The sequence below is a fragment of the Uloborus diversus genome, chromosome 6 (genome assembly GCF_026930045.1).
Source record: "Uloborus diversus isolate 005 chromosome 6, Udiv.v.3.1, whole genome shotgun sequence".
In the NCBI taxonomy this organism is placed as follows: Eukaryota; Metazoa; Arthropoda; class Arachnida; order Araneae; family Uloboridae; genus Uloborus; species Uloborus diversus.
The window spans coordinates 25,739,165-25,762,663 of record NC_072736.1 but is presented as its reverse complement, the minus strand read 5'-3'; positions in this window follow the sequence as shown (position 1 = coordinate 25,762,663).

Below are 23,499 nucleotides of genomic sequence, written 5' to 3'. Positions count from 1 at the left end.
TAACTTAATAAATACATAATCGAGGGCAGCAAAAGTCAAGTCCAAATAAGGTAAATGGTAGGATACTTAGCGATTTTGTTTTCTAGTGATCAACTTTAGTTCCAGTGGCGGATCATGCGATTTTGGGGCCCCAGGCGCAACCTATCCGGAGGCCCCCTTTAATTGACACAACGAAAGTGATATGGTTTCCTATATTTACAATGCAAAAAATCATATTTTTTTTAATCAACAAGCTTTGGGGGGGGGATTCTTATTTAAAAAGGAAAAACAACGATATTTCTGACAAAAAAAGTTTACTGCGAAAAATTTTGTTTTTGTTTTTTGGTAATTTAGGTAGTGCAGGGTGTGAGATCCGAACCCCAATATCAGACCATCTAGCAAAATCGCAGCTTTCCCCTGTTTTTCAATGCGCATCATTCAGTGGCGCAACCAGAGAGAAAAAAAATCTTAGAAGCGGGAGGTTTTTTTCATTTGGCCCAGAAAAAGAGAGAGAGGAGACCCAGTAAGCAAAATATCTTGCCTCAGTATTGCATAAAAGTTGACATGCAAGAAAAATCATCTTGCATTAATGCTGCCTCAATGTTGTTATGTTACTCCCTTATTATGCTGTCAGCAGGCTGCCACAATATTGGCTGACAAGGTGTATGCAACATAATACAGTGAAACCTGTGTAAGTTGACCACTCGCGGTGCAGTACTTTGGCGGTCAACTTAGACAGGTGGTCAACTTATCAAGGGTGGTAATTTAATTTTTTTTGTGATTTCTTGCACATGTATTCATTTTTTGAGGAATTCACCCTTACTCTTTCTGTTCAGCTCCACTTTCACTTTTTAACATTATTGAAAGTGAAACAATAATTGAAAATACTATTCAAATACTTTTGTTATTTTTCCCTTGTTTTTAACTATATTAGACACTAGTTTTAGAAATTCCAAATATGCCAGCTAATTTTCTCTGGCTTTCTCCATTTTCAATTACTTTTAATGTTTCATACTTTTTATTAATCTCAAGTTCCACTAACTTTCTTTTTGAAGCCTTTCTATGTAAAACCTATAGCACAAAGAGCAACAAGCTCGACTATCCCAGTTCATAAAGGCAAAATTAAAATGTCCTATCTCTTAATCCCCTGCACCAGAAACATTTAACTTTACTCATTACTCATTAGCAGGCCCAGATCTGCGTACTCGCAGTGCGAGGGGCTCGCGTCCTTAAAGGGGCTAACGGCCCTAGAAATTTGATGAAAAAATAGAAAAAAAAACTAGCACTAAGGCTTATTCGCTTTTCAAATAGACACTGCTGACCACTAGGGAGAGGCCCTACATATTTTGCTGCAGGGGGCCCAAAATGTATAGATCTAGATAAACCTGCTCTTTTTACCAGAATTCTTGTGTTGCCACTGAAAGAAAAGACTTTGAACTTTTCTACTGACACCTATTTTCACTGAACAGAGCACAAAAAGCTATCTCAATTAGAACAACAAATGAAAAACAAGTTTGGAGAATAGAGAGCAGCATAAGCTTAATGCTGCTGTTTAGTCAGTAAAATGCTAGTCTGTCATCAAAGCATTAAAAACATTCTTTGAAAGCTATCAAAAAAAAAAAAAAAATATTATTATAATAAATAAATAAATAATAAAATAATATGTTGAAGAAAGTTTTAAAAAATAAACCAAATGGTCAACTTACAAAGGTTTTTTTTACAATACTCCAGACTAAAGCTGGTGTATATTAGTGGTCAAGATAGACAGGTGGTCAAGATAGAGAGGTGGTCAAGTTACAGAGGTTTTCCTTCATTATATGATATAGGGCTAATTCCGTTCCTGACAAAAGCGGTCAACATAGACAGGTGGTCAACTTACTAGGGTGGTCAACTTTACAGGTTTTACTGTATCAGGAAAATATCAAGGTAGGCTGCTTTTGTAATATTGCATACGTATTGATATGACAGGATAATATCAAGATGTTGTCATGACAGCATAAAATCAAGGTCTAGGCAAGATGATCTTGCTTTTGTAATCTTGCATACGTATTGATATGACAGGATAATATCAAGATGTTGTCATGACAGCATGAAATCAAGGTCTAGGCAAGATGATCTTGCTTTTGTAATATTGCATACGTATTGATATGACAGGAAAATGTCAGGATACATTGACATTACAGTATGAAATCAGCACGTTTGCAAGGTGTTTTATCTATTTATTTCTTTGTATTATTTTCACTTGAAACTCGAGAATTAAATTTCATTCTGTAATTATTTCTGTTATTCTTCAAGATAGTTTTCTAGCCTAAGAATATTTCCTTAAAGCTGACATCTGATCGGAAATTCATATAAAGGTATTAATAGTACTCGAAATTTAATTTGAAAAATGAAAGTTTCTTCGTTTTGCGTAATACTTGACTTATTTTATAAATTCATGCTTCTAATTGTATTATAAAGACATAAAATGCCTAGTTAGGAATAATTGCGGAAGTTTTTATAACACATTTAAGAATAAAGAAAGCAAAATAATAAATAAGTAAATAAATACAATAAAGTACATTTCCAAATGGATGTCAGCATCGAAAATATCCCATGGACAAAACACATGAATTTATCTTAAAGAATAACATAAATAACCATTGAATAAAATTAATCTTACTCATGAGTTTGAAGTGATAATACGAAATTCTGGGCTTCATGTCCTTCGTTTCGAAGTCTAGGGACGAAAAAAGTTATTTTCGGCCATTTCTAACATTGATCGCACATCGTCTGCGATATGACTTGTTTAGTACTATATTAATAAACAAATACAGTTATCAGTCATTCATAAGTTATTCCTAAAACAATACTATTCCACACTAATAACTAAGCAACCAACTTAACGAAGCCTAAAGAACGCAACGACAACGCCACGTGCAGCTCCTCTGAACCGACTGAAATCGTAGGTCGAAGGAGGAAGATGTGCCAGCAATTCGAGGGACGCTGGGTAGAAAGAACTATGCGCATGCGCAAGTATCAACGAAGGTCCACCTCTTCTATTGTGTACTAATTACCTTGACGGCGACAGCATGAAATCAATACATCTTGACGGCGTCAATATGTATGCAATGTTGTTATTGTAAGGTAATATCAATATTGATATTTTAAGATGAATGCAATGTTGCATACGTGTTGTTATTGTTATATTGCTTTTTAATCTTTATGCAAGCTTTATGCAGTATGAAACACGTCAATATTGACGCCGTCAGTATAATATCAAGATCTGTCAAGATTGATGCAAGAAATTTTGCTATTAGGGGAAAGAGAACCTTTAATTGGGTAGGAAAAATAAGGAGAGAGGGGGTTCAGGGGGAAAGTTCTCCCCCGGGAAAAATTTTAAACTCGTAGTTTTAAAAACGCAGTTTTAGACTTTCTTTGATGATGTTAGGGGGCACAAAGGTGCAACTGCAGGCAGGTCCGGATCTGCGCACCCGCAGACCCCGTAGTGCGGGGGTGCACCTGGTTTTTTTACGGCCCAAGAAATTGAAGAAAAAACTGAAAAAATCTAGCACTCTAAGACTTATTAACGTTACAAATATACACTGTTGGCCTCTGAGGCCCTACAAATTTTGTTGTAGGGGGTCCGAAATTTATAGATCCGGTCCTGGGTGCAGGGGTCTCAACGGAAAGTTGTTGAAATTGAAGTCCTAAAAACACGATTACAGGTTATATTTATTGACGTTAGGGTAAGGGATGGAGCTCAGGGACTGCTTTTAATCGATTTTTTTTTCAAAACAATAGATAGAGATCAATTCCTTCTCCCCCCCCCCCCTTCCCAATTTTCGAAACTGTATAGTTTCAAAAATACAACAGTAGACAAACTTCACGGGATATTTAAAATGTGATGAAAACCTTCGTGAGAGATTTGCTTTTGTTTATTTCTTGAAAATTGTACAGTATAATGAAATCCATACTTAAAGGATAACTTAATAGGCTAGACCGGTTATAGTTTAGACACATTTTACATTTTGATTTTTGTTATATTTGTTATTTTATATTTTTCTTTACGAGGGTTACGTACCAAATCAAAATTTCATCGGATGCAAGCACTATTTTCTTATTAAATAATGATTTCAAACCTTTGTAGAGATAATGTATTCGCAACAATAATATCTTAAATTTCTTCTCGAAATTTATTAACTATACTCAACGTGAGTCAAGTAGATACACAAAAGAATAAACTGTTGCGCTGAAGTAATAAGCGAAATGAAGTTTTTAAGGGTTGTTTTGAAAGAAGATTTTCACAAAATATTTTGTTCGAGTGAGATGCTAAAAGTAAATTTGATTTAGTTAATGTAAATAAAGTATGGCTATCTTCTCCGAATTACGCTCTTTTAAATATTTCTAGAGTAATTTCATTCATTTGAGGGTTTTTTTTTTTTTTTTTTTTTTTTGAGCAATCACGATTGCTTATTGTTCTCATTTGACTGTTTTTGGCGTTACGCTGATTTTATTTTCCCGCCAGCACTCTCTGCCAGCACCACCGTCGCGTCGACCGGCCTCACGATGCTGCTCCTCTTGCGAAAACCGTCTCCAGGTTGCGTCCATGTCCTACACACACACGCATACACACACACGCCTACACACTCATGCCTGCGCACAGACACAAACACACACTCCTACACACATACACACACTCATGCCTGCACACAAACACATAGGTCTAAATGCACACATACGCACACTCATGCCTGCACACAGACACAAACACATATGTCTACATACACACATACACAAACGCCTACACACACAGCACTGCAGAAAGAACACGCACACATATGCATACATACACACACACGCACCCACACACATACGCCTACACAAACATACACGCTTGTGATTGCGAAAAACATAATTTGAATTCAAGATGCCAAAAATTCAAATATATATTTTTTTTTTTTTTTGAGCAATCACGAATTGCTTATTGATTATTTACTTGACCAAAGTTGATGTTGCTCTGATTTTTCAGATTACCATGGCGATGGCTGTTTTTATTATTTATTTAGAGAGCAAAATTTTCGTAGTCATAGTTACAAATCGTCTGAGGCCAGGGGCTTCAAATAGGGAGGGGGGGGGTGGTGAGAGGGGCGGTTGCACTCCCAAATTTTTCACTCAGAATAATAAAAAATGGTCAATTCATTTAAGATAACTTATAAAATCATTTGCCTGCATTTTCAGAACAGAAAAAACTGATTTAGAATAATTATTTTCCTTAACTAAAGAAGTATTCTCTTCATATGGGTTAAATATGTCAAAAATGCGTAGTCTATGTTATGATCGGGCATCTTGTATGAGATGCCGGTACAGTGTTGAGACTGCGCAATTTTTACGCGTAAACTCCATGTCATTTTACATAAATTTTAATGCTCATGTTGTATTTTAATGTTTAGCTAGTAAGTATTCATTGACTCCTTGTACTAGAAACACATTTTAGTAACTCGATGTATTATATGCTTTCTTAGAAACATTTGTAAAGCTATGCTCTTTTTGAAAAACATCCTATATCAAAAAATACTTTCACGTCTACAAATATATCTTGATGCTCTTTACTTGACAATCTCTGAGTGACACACGATGGTATTCAAGAGTTAAATCTATAAAAGTCCCCTGGACGAATTACTGGAAAGCGACTTTTTCAACGATAGGAAATCTGATGTCATTTTGATAGGTATGACTTTGTTTGAATTTTCGTTTACTGTACTTATATTGTGGAGCGTTTTTTTGAACAATGCTACACTCTATCACAAAACTTTCAATCCGTTAATCATAATTCATGGATTGACAATTGAAACTTAGTAATTTTCGAACAAAATGATCAATTCAGTTTCTCAAGAAATTGAGACAGGATCTGATTAGATACATTTATCATTGGTCTTAAGTTCAATATTACGTAGATCGGTTACAGAAAACAAAAAAGAAAATATTACACTTATAAGTTAAATTTATAGCATGAGGGAAGAAGAACTGTTTTGTGAATTGTGCGGCTATATTTTTTAATGACGCAAAATAAATACCAGCCCAATTTAAAAAGTTTTCTGGGTTATTTTACAGAGAGGAATCTGAAGGAAATGTATTTTTTAACATAACTTTCTTGCTTCCATTGTTTTTTGACTGTTTCAATCAGGTCAGTCATTTGAAAGATGACTTTTGTGTCTCGCTCTCAACATCAAAATTGCCTTATTATTCTTAACATTAAAACCATTTTATTATCATTTCCTGTTAACCAATATGTATTTTATACCATACTGAGGAAAATCCTGTTCAAGAAAATCGACCCCCCAAACGAAATGCTGAAAATACCGCCCCTGTCTGAGGCTTAGCTCAAGCAGACTTGGCATTTAAAAAAGGCTTTTTTTTGCGTAAAATTAAGTTTTTCAGAACAAAAAACTTACTTAGATGAAATTAAACAGCAAAAAATCATCTAAATACAAAATTTAAAGATTACTAATTCCCATCTTTTGAGATTGATAAGAAATAAAAATACATAACGTTATACGCTGCAAATAATCTTTATTATAAGTGTACCTACTGGTCGATATGGGCTATTAATTCTTCATCTGTATTACCGCATCCGAATCACCATTTCTTTTTTGTGGATATGTCTTGTATTACCAGGAGGGTGTACAGAAATTTTGGGACCCATCACAAATAAAACTTTTACGGGCCCCCTCCATATTATTTACCCCTACTATTTGGGCCCCCATCAGGCTCGGGCCCGGGTCAACAAGTGTCCCTTCTCCCCCCCCCCCCCCCGTGTACTCCGCTAATGCGTATTACCAATTCTAGAAAATCCAAAGTCATAATATGACGGGTGTAACGTTCTTGACCATTTCCATTATCTTCCATTTATAGAAACAAGAAACCCAACGTGTAGGTACTTATCGCAATTCATGATTGTAAAAAGCGTAATTTGAATTCAAGAAGTCGAAATTCAAATGCGAATCCTGGATGCTCTTTTTGTGTGTGTGTGGGGGGGGGGGGTCATTTTTAAGCCTTTCTGGAAAAAGAAAATAACCATTAAAATTTGTGAGCCTAAGTATAATTCGGTTTCAACTAGATCTAAACGCAATGTATCAACTTGACCGAAACAACACCATTACGTTAACTCAGAAAAGTGGGAAAAAAACATCAGCGAATATCAGAAATTTCTGTTAGGAAAAATCATGTCTTCTATTCAAGGAACACAAATCTTGGTTTAATATGATATAACTACTTAAACACCCTACGCGACAGTTGAAAACAAACTATAAAAATTTATTTTAGTGCGCAAGAAATTTTTTTTTTACGGAAAACTTGCAAACAAAAAAAGACAGATGTGGAATAATCATAACTCGGCGGCAGGGCTGTGGAGTCGGAGTCGGGCTCATTTTAGGGTAAAGGAGTCGGAGTCGTTCGAAAACATGTCGACTCCGACTCCGGGTTTCATTTTTTTTCTTTAATTTTTCCTGACTCTCCTTGCATTTTTTGAAAAATTAACTACCAATTAATTTGATTACATGTATAAATAACTACTAATAAGAAAATAACTCATTGTGGCAACCAGCTGGCTTGATTGTTTATCGAATTTTCTGTAACAGCTACCTACGCCGTCTCCTAGTTTGCTTATTTTCTAACTTAATTTAACTGATAGCAAACAATTTTGTTGCCTAACATTTTCTAAATAATTACTTTGAAATAAAAATAATATATTTTTACCTCGATCTTTGTTATAAAATAGTAAAAGGAATGCATGTATCGCTTGAGCAAGTCGAGAAACTTTTCAGGGTGCTTGGTAAATTCAAAAGAGTGTTGGTACGAAAGCACAAATACAAAAGATCCGATAAAATATAGGGGATAATGTTGTACCTTGGAACACTTTTCATATTTTAATTTTTAACGTCAATTATTGGAATCAAATTTAAAATCTAAAAGTCACATTAAAATAGCCCAACATACTTCTATAGAATATATATTTTTTAATTCAGACAATTTGAAAATAAAATGTTGCCAGCCATTTAAAGTATAACTTCCAAGCTACCCCAAGGTTCAACATCCTATTGTACCTTGGGACACATCCTGTTGTTCTATGGGAAAGTATTCATGATTCAGGAAACAGCCTTTTTATACTTGAACCAATTTTGCACCAGAAAAGAAAAAGTTGTCTAAAAGACTACATATAAGATTAGAACATTGTTCCATGTTCCTAAACATATCTTAATTATTAAGAATCATGCATATGTTGTACCTTGGAACGTGTCCTAAGGTACAAAATGTTTGGCTTTCCTAAGGTACAATCACCAATTTAATGAAAACCAAAATGATGGTCAATCTAGAAGCACTATAAATAATTTGCTTATGAGAAAATAATGAAAGTACTTCTCTTTTATAACAGAATAAAATTCAGTTGACTAAATTTACAAATACATACAAAGACGGAAAATTAAATGAAAAAGAAGAAAATATTTACTTTTGAGTCATGAAATTCGCTTTCTCTCACAAAATCGTCAATTTTACTCATTTGATGCTGATTTTTACTATGGCACCATTTAGGGTGAAAGGTTACTATTAGAGATTATAAAAACATGGCTGCTAAAAGTAGATTCTTAGAAATTAGCAGTGCCCCCAAGGTACAACACTCCCTCCCCCCTAAATGTTTTTTTAATTCTAAAAATTTTATCTAAGAAAGCTTGGTTAACACTGAAAAGTACAAAATAAAATTAGTATATGATTTATTGCTTACAACACTCAATAATTATAATTAATACTAAAATCTTCATATTAAAGGTTCATTCTGAAGCCGTCAATTAAAAAATTAAAATTAAAAATTGAGCCAAGAAATGTAGGTATCTAGTTAAAGCTATTCGTACAAAGCTGTATACCGCCGCATTTTGTGTAAAATTTGCTCCAGACGTACATGTACACGACCTCTCTCCGCAATATAGTGCAATATTTTTGTTGAAATTTTTAAGATGAAATTTAAGATTTATTATTGGGGAATTTTTTCAGAATTAAAGAATCTCAATTTTTATAAACTCTGAAATTAAGTTGAGGTGTCACCCACCAGATGAGTGCCACCCGGGAGGGAGGGGGAGGGGCGCCACCTCTCAAGAAAAGTTTTTGACTTAGCAAAAAAGTTTTTTTTTCTTTCAAAACTCTTTCTCTCACTCTTCTCAGTGCTTTCGAAAATTGAAAGCACATGATTTGATCAGCATCTGTTAAACATTAAAGGGGAGCAAATTAATCTTTTTCATTTTTTAAAAAAATGGGACTTTTTAGTAATCTTACTTTAGAAATCGCACCTATCGGATAATTTGATTTTCATATTGAATTTCTAACGTTGTATGCATCTTAGGTTTACAATAAAATACAACGCGAAAATTTCATTAAAACGGAATTAATATTTGAATCTCTATTTAGGAGTTTTCCCCCCTTCCCATAAGGGGGATTTGAAAAAATAAATTTAAAAAAATAAAAAAGCCGCAGTCGGAGTCGGATGTTTCAAAATCTTGGAGTCGGAGTCAACCATTTTCCTTCCGACTCCGCAGTTCTGCTCGGCAGCAGGAAAAATTCAGCATCGTAAAAAGAATGTTGCGTAGGAGCATTGCCTCAAAAAGAACTTTTCCCGACTCTTTTGAAACAATTTCGTTTTTAAACTTATGACCAAAAAGGAAAACGCATTGGAGAAAAAAAAGTGTGATTGCTCACCTAAATCCAGGGCTGTTTTATTTTTGTAAATGCTTTTTTCTTTCATTAAACTAGCAAGATTCTGAACACTTACAAGACAACACTCAATGACTGAACTACTGAATTGGATTGAAATGTACCGGACAGAAAAGTTCTCGCGGCGATTTTCCAAGGTCAACCCAACCCCCCTGTCTTAGTGCCATAAAAATGCCTTTCCTTTTGTTACTTCTTATCTTACACCCCACTTTCTCAGGGACAAAATACGACCTTGAAGAAAAAAGTGGGAATTCTCCTATCTCAGAAAAAGTGCTGAGTTACGGTACAGTGCGAAATATGCTAGATGAAGTTTTCCGGAGGAAAGAAACAAATATATATTTTGAAACTTTAAACCTTATACACATACAAAAAAAAAAAAAAAAAATGTCTAAAATTTCTCTTCTGGAAAAATTTAAACAAAGCCACCAGAAGCCTGGGGCCCCTTTAGATGCAGGGGGAATTATTGGGAGCAATCAGCCAGCATCAAAAATCCATGACTAATTGTCAATTTCCAGTAGTTTTGAGCATTTTCCACTCAAAATTATGATTTTCCAAGGCATATCCACCAAAAAAAAAAAAAAAAAAAACAGTTTTTTCTTCCAGAAAAATCCAAACGAAGACAACTGAAGTCTGGGGGCCCTTTACGCGCAGGGGGCCCTATTGGGAGCAACCAGCCCGTGCCTAAAATCCATGACAAACTGTCAATTTACATGACTTTTGAGCATTTTTCACTCAAAATTTTGACTTTCCATGGCAAATTCTCAAAACAAAGTTTTTGTCTCAGAAAAATTCAAACGAAGGCAGCTGAAGTCTGGTGCCCCTTTAGACGCAGGGGGCCCTATATTGGGAGCAATCAGCCCGCGCCTAAAATCCATGACTAACTGTCAATTCCATGGGGTTTTGAGCATTTTTCACTCAAAATTATGACTTTCCATGGCAAATTCTCAAAAGAGAGTTTTTTCTCCTAAAAAAAATTCAAACGAAGGCAGCTGAATCCTGGGGCTCCTTCAGACGCAGGGGGGCCCTATTGAGAGCAATCAACACGCGCCTGAAAAAATCAAATGACTAACTTGTCAATTTCCATGAGTTTTGAGCATTTTCCACTGAAAATTATAGCATCGTTTCCATGGCAAATTCTCAAAAGAAAGTTTTTTTCACGGAAAAATTCAAACGAGGACAGCTGAAGCCTGTTTTTTCATTTCAGACGCAGGTTGGCAAGTCTGCTATAGGGAGCAATCAACCCGCGCCTAAAATCCATGACTAACTGTCAATTTCCAGCAGTTTTGAGCATTTTCCAGTCAAAATTTTGACTTTTCCATCTTTTTAGGAAGTGACGCGGCTCCGAGGCCCCTTGCTTTGCTGGAGGCCCCAGCTATCGCCTCATGCGCCTATTCGGTGATCCGCCACTGACCGTTGAGTTTACGGTGTTGAGTGATATTTGCTTAATTGCTGGTGATTATTTTAGCAGTTGTTAACGATTTCTCCTGTACATAGTGTAAATAAAGCTCCTGTGTTTTTATCAAGAACTGTGTCTTCATTTCAAGAAAGTGGAAGTCGCACCGAATCCGTGACAATATTTTTCCTCTCAACTATTTAAATTATTTCTCAACAAATGAGATTTGTTTCCTTTACGTTTGAACCTTAGCTTTTAAAACCTACAATTTGTTTCGTCACTGTTACATTAATAGAGCAACTATATTAAGTAATGCATTCAGCAAACAAGAGGTTGACTTTGGTTGTCCAGCAAGTACTGAATATGAATAAATTAAATTTTAAGAAACAATGTTTTTCAATAAGAATAATATTTTATGCCAAGAGTATCTTTGTATCTAATGTAAAATGCGCTTACTTCTGTTAAAATAAAATAATAAAATCTATAACAAAATTTTGGTGAATTTATCGAGTCTGATTTTCCCGCACGTGACGGTGGATAGGTCCAAATGCTATTTGAGCGTTTTTCACAGTCGTTTTCTATTTAATCAATTAACCCATACTTTTACTGGTATCGAATCCGGTTTTACGCATTTTACAAGTTACTGCAGTGCTTTATTAAAAATAGAGTAGAAAAAACCTAACATGGCAACCCCCATGTCTTGTGGTCAGAAGTTTGACTACGGATGGGGGTTCTGGGTTCGAATCCCGGCTTGGGCATGGATGTACTTTCTTCTCTCCTTGTCCTTTCTTTGTGTGAATGTGTTGTTAGGCTTGGAGGGTTGCCTACCCTATAATGCGGATCCTTATTGCATGTGTGTAGTGTGGAAATTAGATTTCACACCAAATTACGATGTAGGTAGGAAACTCCTGACGCAAGACAACAACAAAAACCTAACAGTCAATGAGCCAAGGGTTCTAAACTTTTCAAGCACTGCGCTCCACTTTTGAACACAGCACAAGTATAGTGCAGCTCTGGTTAGTTGAGCTGTGACCTTGACTATGTTTACCTGTTTTAGGGGAGTTTAGTGAAAAATAGACGCGTTATTGTCTCTGATTTTAGTTGGAATATTTTTGGAAAGCTACTAAGAAAGTTTCTCAACTCAACTTAGCGCCAATTACCCCTCCTCTGCTCAACTTCTCAGAGCCTCACAATAAGTAGTATAATCGGAATTTGAAACTGAAGCTGGCTATGATAGCTGAAGCTGGTAATAAATACCTATACACATAAGTTCGTACACAAAACTAATATTACTGCACATAATTTTATTTTGATCTTAGTATTGTTTGATCACATGAAATCAAAAAAATAAATGCAAATTAATTTGAGTTAATCTATAATGTAGGTGAGGTGTGAGGTCAACGAGTAGTTTCAGTCACTTTCATAACATCAGTGGCAATGCCGGCACTGTCTTGACAAGTTTTTGATAATTTTTTTGAACATTTTAACCGTGACAAAGAACACCTCGGATTACTTTCAATGAATCGAATATTTTTATTTTATGCATGCTAATGCTAAAAATCCAGATTAGAAGACATGTCGATGAAAACTGCTCTCAAAACCTCAGAAAAGGGCAAAAGTGTCGAACACATTTACTCGTGACCGCGAAATTGATCAAATTCTAGTTATTTTTACTTTTTAATTTTTTTGAACATTCACGCCTTTTTTACATTCTTCTATGTCTTCCAGGTTCAGAGCCCCCGAATTAGTCTTATTTTTAACTGAAATTATAAAACGAGGGAAATAGCTTGAACACAAGGGAAAGAGAGAATTATCTTTACTAATAATAAAGCTGAAAGTCTAGTCTCTCTGTCTGGATGTTCGGAGGATGTCTGTAGGATGTCTGGCTCTCTGTGACGCGCATAGCGCTTAGACCGTTCGGCCGATTTTCATGAAATTTGGCACAAAGTTAGTTTGTAGCATGGGGGTGTGCACCTCGAAGCGATTTTTCAAAAATTCGATGTGGTTCTTTTTCTATTCCAATTTTAAGAACAAAATTTTCATAAGATGGACGAGTAAATTTCGAAATTATCTTAACGTGGAACCCTAACATGGGCACAAGCCAATTGGCGAGAAAATTCACCATGCATTATTTGTAAATATACAGGCGAACCAAAAGACCTTTCAATTTTTCTACTACGGGCAAAGCCGTGAGGGTACCAGTAGTAGATCAATAAAATCAAATTATTAAGCCTAAATCACAGTATATTATCGATTCAAAAATTAAAATTCATTCAAAAAACATCAAATTAGTCTTTGGGTCAAGTCGTTTTAGTTAACTTGGGGTCAAAGCTCGCTAGTTAGCTTTCTTTCGTTTGCCTTAAAATTTTAGCAACTTAGATTAAAGTTATACAAAACTACTGTATATCAATAGATACCTAGAAAAGTGACTAAAACATGTATACTTTTAAAATTCATTTCCCTTAAAACTGGGGGATAAAATCCAAAAAATTCCAAAATCTTCAAAACTTACTTTTTAGATACAGTATCATTTAACACTGAATTCCTTGAAAACCACTGATAATTCTGAAATGGCTTGTCACTGCAAAGTACTCTTGTGTGACTAGTCAATCAATAATATGACTAAAATGTTCCCTAAATATCCTTTTCATGGGAAAATCCTTATGGGTCAAGTCTCCTATGGGTTAAATCTCCCTAGTTTCCCCTAAATGTACAAAAAAAAATTATCATTGAATATGTAAAATCTAAATTTAAAAAACTATTACCTTTAAAACCCTTCCCAAATTAAAGTTTTAGTAAATTCCTACTAAAAATAACTTTTAAAATAGAATAAATTGCACTAAATTTAAATGCTTATAAAATTACGAAAATTTGACAATTTTGGGCCAAATGTGCTCACATTTACGGCTCGTTTTTGCAAATACTTTCACTCAAAAGTGAAACTTAAAAGCAACACAGTATAAACTCTACATTTTAGATTCATTGATTATTCTTTTCATATCCTATACTTTACAATGTTGCAGTAGGGTAACGGCACCAGTAACAGACAACGGGTTCAGTAACAGACAGTCGTAAGTTTGGATTCAAATAGTAATAATTTTAGTCGGGTAAAACTGATGTTGCTGCGATCTATGAATGCGGTGCAAGCATCTAGTGTTATCTGAGTGAATTTTATCAGCCAGTTGGTATTTACACTTACCTCATTTTCTCGTCCCTAGAGTCGCGAGGTGGATCGAACTTATTTCGAACAATAAGTTTCAAAAAAACCTACCTAACACCTGGAGATACAACTTTTCACTTCTTGGTCGTTCAAAAAGTTGAAGCGACATTTTGAATTTTGCTGTAACATTTACACTGCAAAATGTGTATTTCTGTAAAAGCCCAATGAATTTATACAGTTTCTCCTTTTGCTTATTTAAATTGATCCAATGAGAAGCAAAGCGATGTAGGTGAACTTTTTAAATTTTCGAGTAAACCAAGTTTAAAGTTCTAATCCTACGTAGCCTTTCATTGAATTTTTTTCTAAATCATGCTGTATAGCGAACCCACCAGGCCCACTAGTACTACCTCTTACCCCAAAACATAGGAGATCATTTGACCATAAGAACCCCTCCCCCTCTGTCCGTGGCTTTATTCCCCCCCCCCCCCCGCCCCCCATACATTACCAGTATGTATATATGTGAATTACGACATTGTTTCAGTTGTATTAATGTAAATACAACTAAGCAATTATGTAGATACAAAAGCCATTGAAATTTGTATTACTTTAATTTGCTTAAGAGTCATTTTTTTAAGCTTGGACACTTTTGATAGTTGATGTCTTCGATTTTCGTAAAAATTTCAGGATGTGTTAGTGGTACTATGATAAGAAAAAGTGAAGTTTATTTTTTTAAAAAACTGATTTGTTTGCCCTTGAGTAGAGGTCAAAGTTTAAGAACGTGAGAAAAAAGAGCTTAATATATGATTGCTTTGCTTCAAAACCAGTGGGTGTAGCAAGCCAATTTTTTTTATGTGGATACTACTTGATACTAGGTACATGCTAGCCGAAATATTTTGGTCGCTCATTCATGGCTTTGAGGGCAAAGGTCAACTGAAAATGCTATTTTTTTAAACTTTTTTTGCCCTGTTTGGGCCCGGATATCTGCTAAAGCCGTGAGTAACCCTCGAAAATAAGTATATACCTAACTACTCACCACAGTATAGTACTAAGAAAAACATGAAATAGCATGGGTTACTCTTTGCTTTAGCAGTTAAACGGTCCTCAAAGTCGATGATTTTTTAAAAAATAGCCAAGTTTAGACGTCAATAACTCTGATCGCGACGCATCAACAACTTTGGGACACAGCTGTAGTTATAGTCGAAGTGGTCTATTTTAAGGTCCAGGTTAGAAACCCATGGCAACTAATAAACTTTTTTAGTTACACGGTCTCAAAGTTGAAAATTTGATCTATAATTTCAACTTATTTTTTTTTTCAATTGCTCTATGACTGATGAGTTAGTAACTTCGAGAAACAGTTGTAATCATACCCTAAGTGATGTAGTTGATGTAGATGACGTCAAGACAGCGTGATTTTAAATTTTGTTTCGTTATGGTTAACTGTCGTTTATAAGTATTTAAAAATAGTTCTTTATTTTTCTTGAAGCCCAATCTATGTAGTTGAAGAATTAAAAAAACATAAATGCCGCTGTGAACCGTTGCTTTTTCCTTTGATTTTTTAACCTAGAAAAGCATATTTTTGCCCATTAAGGTCATGGTTAGCCTTATCAGCCCAGTGTCCTCACTGTGTCAAATGTGTTTAATATGCTATCCTATTGGCAACAGAGAATGGTTTCTTTTCGGAGGTTTTTTTTTCAGAGTTGGAGACCAATGTTCCTAGTTTAGCCAATTTGCCTTTCTTTTTTAGAACAGTGTAGGAAAACGTAATTGAAAATTATATTTTTTCCATGGAAATATGTTATCTAATGAATGTGCAAAAGTTGGAGTAGTCAATCATAAATGAGGTCACGAACTTAGGATGGCCTTGTTTGGTGCACTAAGCATATTTTTTGTACTTCTCATATGCAACTTAGGGGTAAAGTAAAATATCAGACCTGAACAATAGCGGTCCACTAATACAGTGGTTTTTTTTCTGTTAAAAAAGAAAAAAAGTAAATCAACACGAAAATAGGTTACAAACATTTTCTACCTTTATTCTTTGCCCACAATTTTCAGAAAATATTTTATTTGACTAACGAGAAAAAAATTATATTGATTATTTTTTGAAACTTGAATCAATTTTTGTCTACCTTACTTTCAATTGAACATATTTTGTTAAACTATATACAGTTTGTTACTAAACCACGTGTTAAGTCTCATTAAAATAGTACAACTATTTGAACACTAGTACTTGTAAACTACTTAAATGAAAAAAATAGTTGGTTAACATTAAAAAAAAAAGCAGTACCTTACCTTTACACAATATCTGGCCAACATTCTCTCTGCTAAAAATTTAAAAAAAGCTGGTTGTTGATAGATTTTGTTTTGAATGCTCCGCCTTTCAAAGCTTCGGTTCAGTGTTTTGTTTGTTTAAAATGGCTACATCAGCCACTACTATCCGGTTTTATAAGTTTTACATATAATTTAATGCTGCTATCTATAAAATAAAGTACGAAACTTTTAAAAAAATCAGAAATACATTTTGAAAAAGGAGAAAACTCAACACGTGCTAGTAACTATATTGAACAAGTAAAAGTTCGAATTAAAAATATATTTTTTTGAAATTTTAAAAGTGTCATGGGTTTGAAGCAGATTCTAAAACTACATCACTTGGAGCACAATTACAGCTGTGTCTGAAAGTCTTGTTTTCGTGGATTAGCTTAGTTGAAACTTGACACTTTATGTTAAAATTATCATTTTTGTGAGACCGTTTAATTAAGCAAGATGATTAGATCATAAAGTTTTCTGGCCTGAGTCTAAAACTATATCATTTGAATGTAATTACAGATGTTTTTCTAAGTTACTAACTCACCAATCATAGAGTAATTGAAAAAAAAAATGAAATTATAGCTCAAATTTTCAACTTTGAGGCCGTATAACTAAAAAAGTTTATTAGTTGCCATGGGTTTCTAACCTGGACCTTAAAATAGACCACTTGGACTATAACTACAGCTGTGTCCCAAAGTTGTTGATGCGTCGCGATCAGAGTTATTGACGTCTAAACTTGGCTATTTTAAAAAATCATCGACTTTGAGGCCGTTTAACTACTAAAGCAAAGAGTAACCCACGATATTTCATGTTTTTCTTAGTACTATACTGTGGTGAGTAGTTAGGTATATACTTATTTCCGAAGGTTACTCACGGCTTTAGCAGATATCCGGGCCCAAACAAGGCAAAAAAAGTAAAAAAAATAGCATTTTCAATTGACCTTTGCCCTCAAAGCCATGAATGAGCGACCAAAATATTTCGGCTAGCATGTACCTAGTATCAAGTAGTATCCACAAAAAAAAAATTGGCTTGGTACACTCATTGGTTTTGAAGCAAAGGAATCATATATTAAGCTCTTTTTTCTCACGTCCTTAAACTTTGACCTCCACTGAATTGCCAACAAGTCAAATTTGAGAAGAAAGAAGCTACAGTTTGTCTTATCACAATACTAGCAACATATTCTGAAAGTTTCAGGAAAATCGAAGGTGTCAACTATCAGGCTCCCATTCACTTTGTCCAGCTTTAAAAAAAATGACTCTTAACATCGTGGAATGTACAAGAAATATTATATTGGGGTTACATTTACTCTACATCATCACTTAGGTTACAAGAAACTCACCTCATTAGCTAAGGGTTAATTATCGATTAATTAAAAAATATTCAAAATTTTGGTTTGAATTTTTTAAGCGCTAGGCCTGTACAACAGTGTGAAGTGATTTGACCAGCACGAAATATGTTGAAAATAACCCTAAGAGCGACAGAAGCACCCTTTTTTGCATTGGAACTATTCCGCTAATCCTCATACATATAATAGTAAATGATCGAGTAACGCTCCTGACGTCATCAACAATGAAACTCGCTCCACGGCATGATAATTTGATAATATTTTTGTTAATGTTTAAAATGCAGGGAAAGACTTTATTGTGACAAGATTGAACTGGATCCGGCAACTTAACTGTTTTACTGGTAAGACTGTGTCATTTCAAGGGCATGAAGAAACAAAAAAAAAGTGATCAACAATGAAGGAACGCTTACTGGAGTTTAGGGTAAATTCCACTGGAGTTAGGGTTGGAATTTCAACTATCAAAATATCTCCAAACAGGCAATTGTTGTGTTTAAATGCAGAAGCAATTTTCACCCGTCATATTTTGAAGGGCGATGTTCTAGTTGTTAAATAAGGGCCATTTTGAACGCTCATTAAAAATAAAATTTTCGACTGCACCCCCTAAAATTGTCTGGACGATAAAACGGACTTTTCGACTTTGCATTAGCAGCAAGAATTTCTCCAGCGAAATGAAACATCGCGTATATAAATGCCAGTTAGAACAATAAGAGTAGAACCATTGAGGCGAAGGGCCATAAAGAAGTGAATTTATTGATTAGAAAAGAAAACAAAATAAAATAAATGTCGACAAAAAAACAATCATGGAAAAACTTTCTAATGTTATTGCAAGAATCACTATAATTTAAAAAGCGTAAATCGTTTTACATCAAATGCTTCAAAAAGCATTTGTGAATCTGTACCTTTTCCCAGAAAAAGTACATACAGAAGCACGAAAAAATAATACGGCAAGAACACATTCCAGTTAATAATGACACCAATCGAAATAGACAAGACATACTTGCCAGTAACTGAGGGGACTTATTTTTTCGATATTGTAGTGAACTTGCATATTTTTAACAAAAGTCAAAGAACTTGAATCGACAAAAGATATGAGCAAATGAACATTAAGTCCAAGCTACAAATTAGAATCAAACACGTACGCATACAGCACACGTATTTTCGTACTTCGGCTACTTTTACGTGTGGCCCTAGGCTCATTTCGAGAGCCGAAATTCTCTTCATTAGAAGGGCAATTTTTCTCCTCTTTTGATACAAAATTAAGTTTTCTGCTGTTCCGAGAAAAACCAAGAAGTATCCTGCAAAGAACGACTGAGTTAGTTCTTGTGCAAGAGTTGTGGAATGAAACTGCGGTTGGAACCAAACTGTGCTGCAGTTAGTTGCAGCGCAGTTAGGTTCCTTGTTTTTGCACAGTTGCCATGAGGATTTTAAATAGGATCCTTTAATTTTTAGATATAAAAAACGCATCTACGTTGATGATTTAATATTTGTTTTACTATGAAAATGAAGATACTTAATCAAATGTATGTATTGGTTAACTAACGATCTGCAATAGTGAATCAACGTCATGTAATACGTAGTCAAGATTTTTATGTTAATCACAACTTCAAAATAAAGTTGTTCAGATTTGTTAGATAGATTAAACAATCTCCAAAAATTAATAATTTGTTTTGCGGTAAATAATAACAGAATTTTAAGCTTCGTCCATGCAGTTAACTGTTTAGCGTTGAATAAAAGCTTGCTGTTTTATTTTTAGATGTGAACTTGGATTATTCGAAGCGTTTGGTTGCATGTATTGTATGAAACTTATCTGATGTTTTGTGTTTCAATTCATTTTTAAAATTGTTTCTTAATTTTTTTTTATATGTAGTACAGTCAATGAGTGCTCAAAACAGGGGTGTAGCGTGCATGGAATAGGGTAGATGAGGGTAAAGCCCCGCGCGATTTTCAGTTTTTATACCACCATGGTTGATAAAGGGCATATTTTCCCATTTTTTCAAATTCGAGTCCTTGCGTGGGTTGTAACCTATAATCCTTCCAAATTTTAGCTAAGTCTGATTAGTAATAATTGAGAAAATTACAATTTAGCGGAAAAACGAAATTGCGAGGTTTTGCCCCACAAAATGGGGTAAAACCCCGCAATGCGGATCTTTACCCCACTCAAGGTGAATGTGAATAAAAAGGGTGACTTCTTGATAAAAAAACACTTGAAAAACCTCCTTGAACCATTGGTTTATTGTTATTCAGCAGTACCGAACTTAAATATCTCTCACCTTTAATTTTTTTTTTTTTTTTTACTTTGTCACGAAAATATTTTCTTCTCCACAAAAGGAGGATTAATTACCCGGGAAAAAATGACAGCCGCATTATAAAAAATAATTTAAATGCCTGAAGCTGTTATTCAATTGAATATCTAATACCCAGTACTTTAAGTTAACAGTACACCTAGGTTGAGTTTTCTAAAAATGTTATAGCGTCGTGGATGGAACCGTGTCCTGCTGAGGTTACGACAATTTATTTATAACGTCTTCATTTCCAATGACTCTTCCTGTGTCTCAGTACATTTGCAAGCTTCTAGGTGTTCTATGTAAAAAAAAAACCTCTACATAACCTCCTCCTTCTTATCATGCTTGAAGTTATCTTGTCCACATTGTGCAGGGATAAGCTTCGAGTTATTCTCTACAGTTTCACTCGAAATTATAGGGAAATTTGTTTTTTCTTCGAAGTCCCAAGCTTTTGTTCCATTTTTCAGAGATGTCTTCAACCGATATTTTTGAACCTAACTTTAATGTGTACCATACAGAACAAAGAGATGCCTGCAATTAAATTACGTGCTTCATTAAGCTCGACATTTATCATGGTTCTGCATTGTTTTTCTTCTGAAGGTAGAACAAAAAATTAAACGTACTTAAATGTTCAAAAAAAAAAAAAAAGAGAAGAAATTATTACATTAATGAAAGCACATTTGAATTGAAATGAATGTAAGATTTTACCTAACAAATCTCATTCAAATTAAAACTTCATGAGTAAATATCCACCAACAATTATTTTTTTAAGATGAATAAGCTGTACAAAACACATGCTAAACAAAGATATTAATATTTCAAAAAAGAGACAATTTTAAGCCGAGTGGAGAGAATCCTTGATCTTTTGGAGATGCGGGGTTTTACCCCAAAACAACTGCGGGGATTTTCCCCATTTTGTCACTTTCTAAAAAACGCTCCATGTTGCTTTTAAGCAGCCATTAGAATAACTGTTTTCACGCGAAGGTGAAGCTTTAATGTACCAGTATTAACATGTAATTCATTGATTCTTCTTTTCAAATTTTACATTTTACAATGTTCAAATAATATATAAGAAAAGTTAGATCAAAGTAGTTAAAAACAGACTTATCCCCCTTTCTTGTCTCTGGAGCAGTGGCGCCGACTCCATGGGGCTTGAGGGGGCCCGAGCCCCCTCAAAAATATTTTTGAGGGGGCAGAGCCCCCCCAATAAATCAAGAAAATTATAAGTTACATTATGCTTTCTAAACTCATAAATTTATCTGTTATTTTCCTTGTTTGAAGATAGTTTACCTTGTAAAATATATTCAGTAATGAGTTAAAACAAATAATTATTACGGTTGTGTAAGCAGGTTAACTGAAAACGAGTGGTGCGAATGATGATAGTGTTACAGTGCTGCCAGTACTGTAAAAATTTGTCCCAGTGCGCGAACTTACGGGTCAAGTCTGTTGCCGGTGGGCAGCGCTGCGGCGCGCTCACCTAAGTGTTGCTGATCTGGAAAAATATATATGAGAGTTTGATTTGTATATAAAATGGGAGGCGTGATAGTTTTGAATACTTTTGGGAATCGTGTTTAAAAGAAAACCTTCACAAAATGATGATCCTTCCCTTCCTCGGAATCGACGTGTACCAAAGAAGTATGAAAACAATGAAGGCAGCTCACCGCACACTTTCAAAATCCCAAAGGAAAACATTTGATTCGCGCTACTTATGCGAAATAGCTATAACACGATTTTTTCTCCAGTATTCAGACCTAACGCGAATTAATCACCGCAACACGAAAATTCTCGGAAGGGAATCGTGGTGTGTTCGTATCAGCTTTGCTATTGGCTACTAAATTTTTTTTTCTCATGAATGTATCTTTATCCTTTTACCATCGCTGAGAGTTGAAGTTCCCTTTTCATTTTAAATGCGAAAGTTAAAGAAATATAATGACACCTATTCTATTCTATTCTATTCAAGAGTCACAACTGACTACAACTGCATTTATGTCGAGGACTGCATACTAAGTGCCTTGCCTCCATTGTTTTTATATACCGATAGATGGCAGCACCATCACCGGATCGAGCAGTTAATGAGAATTTAGAACTAGTCCAAGAGCTAATAGCTACCTGGTACTAGCACCCCCAGAGGTATCGTTTCACTTGGAGGACATTGAGACCACGAGCATATTTAACGTCGCCCAGTCCCCTTTAATGACGACGGTGGGTCTTCGACCAGCAAGGATCGAACCCGAGGCCCTTCGGCCCCGAGTCCAATGCCTTACCGATCAGGCTACCACGGCCCTATAATGACACCTAAGAGCGCTGTTTCATCTAAAGTTTGTGAAGATAAAAAGAGAAAGTTTCATGACAATTAAAGAAAAGCTAGAGCTTCTTGAAAAGATGATGGTCAACTAAAAAATGCGTTGAAGGTAGCACGAGAAGTAGGTATGAGTGATTCTTCCGTACATACAATTACAAGTCAAGAAAAGGAAATCCGTAAAAATTCACCGAGTAGTGTCTTGCAAAAATTTATGAAAATGGAAACTGCTCATGTATTGTGTACGAATATCATTAATTGATCGACTGTACAGTACAACTAAAGATGCATTTGCTTTTCTTACTACATACTGTGTCTACCGTATACCGGTTTATTTTTTCTTTCTTTCCCATTAATCATTGATTTTGTACATCGTAGCAGTATTTTATGTTGAATAAAACGTTTTTTTTAAATACAAGTAAACATTCAGTTCTTTATGTAAGAGACAGTAATGTACAGTTAATTAAGAGATGGTTTTTAACAGTTTGAGGGGGTGATTACAAGTGTCTAAAATAATTGGGTACGTTTATAAAAAATTTTACACATACCCTTATCCACAACGCGAAAATTCGACCTACGCGAGAGATCTTGGAATGCATCCCTCGCGTAAGACGGGAGTTGACTGTACTACAAGGCAATATACATTGAGGTTTGTAAAATGGTGCAATTTTGCATTATTGGGCGATTTACATCAACTGGACGCACACAGGTCATTGCAGTTGAACAAGAGTGCTTGCTTTTATTAAACAGAGGTGAAAGAGAAGAGAACATTTTGAAAAATCAACTGAGTTTTTCAAAAATGACCTAGACATTGAGAGACTGCGTTTACACTTGAATATGTCAGCCGATGTCACTAATGTAAAAACAACTGGTCTTAAAAAGCATGCGTAAATTAAATTTCCTTTTTACAAAAATACTGTGTGTGTGTTTGTATTTATTTCTTCCGTTTTTCGAAGCCAAAAAATATGTGTCGGGCTTGTCGAGTTTTCGAGGTTC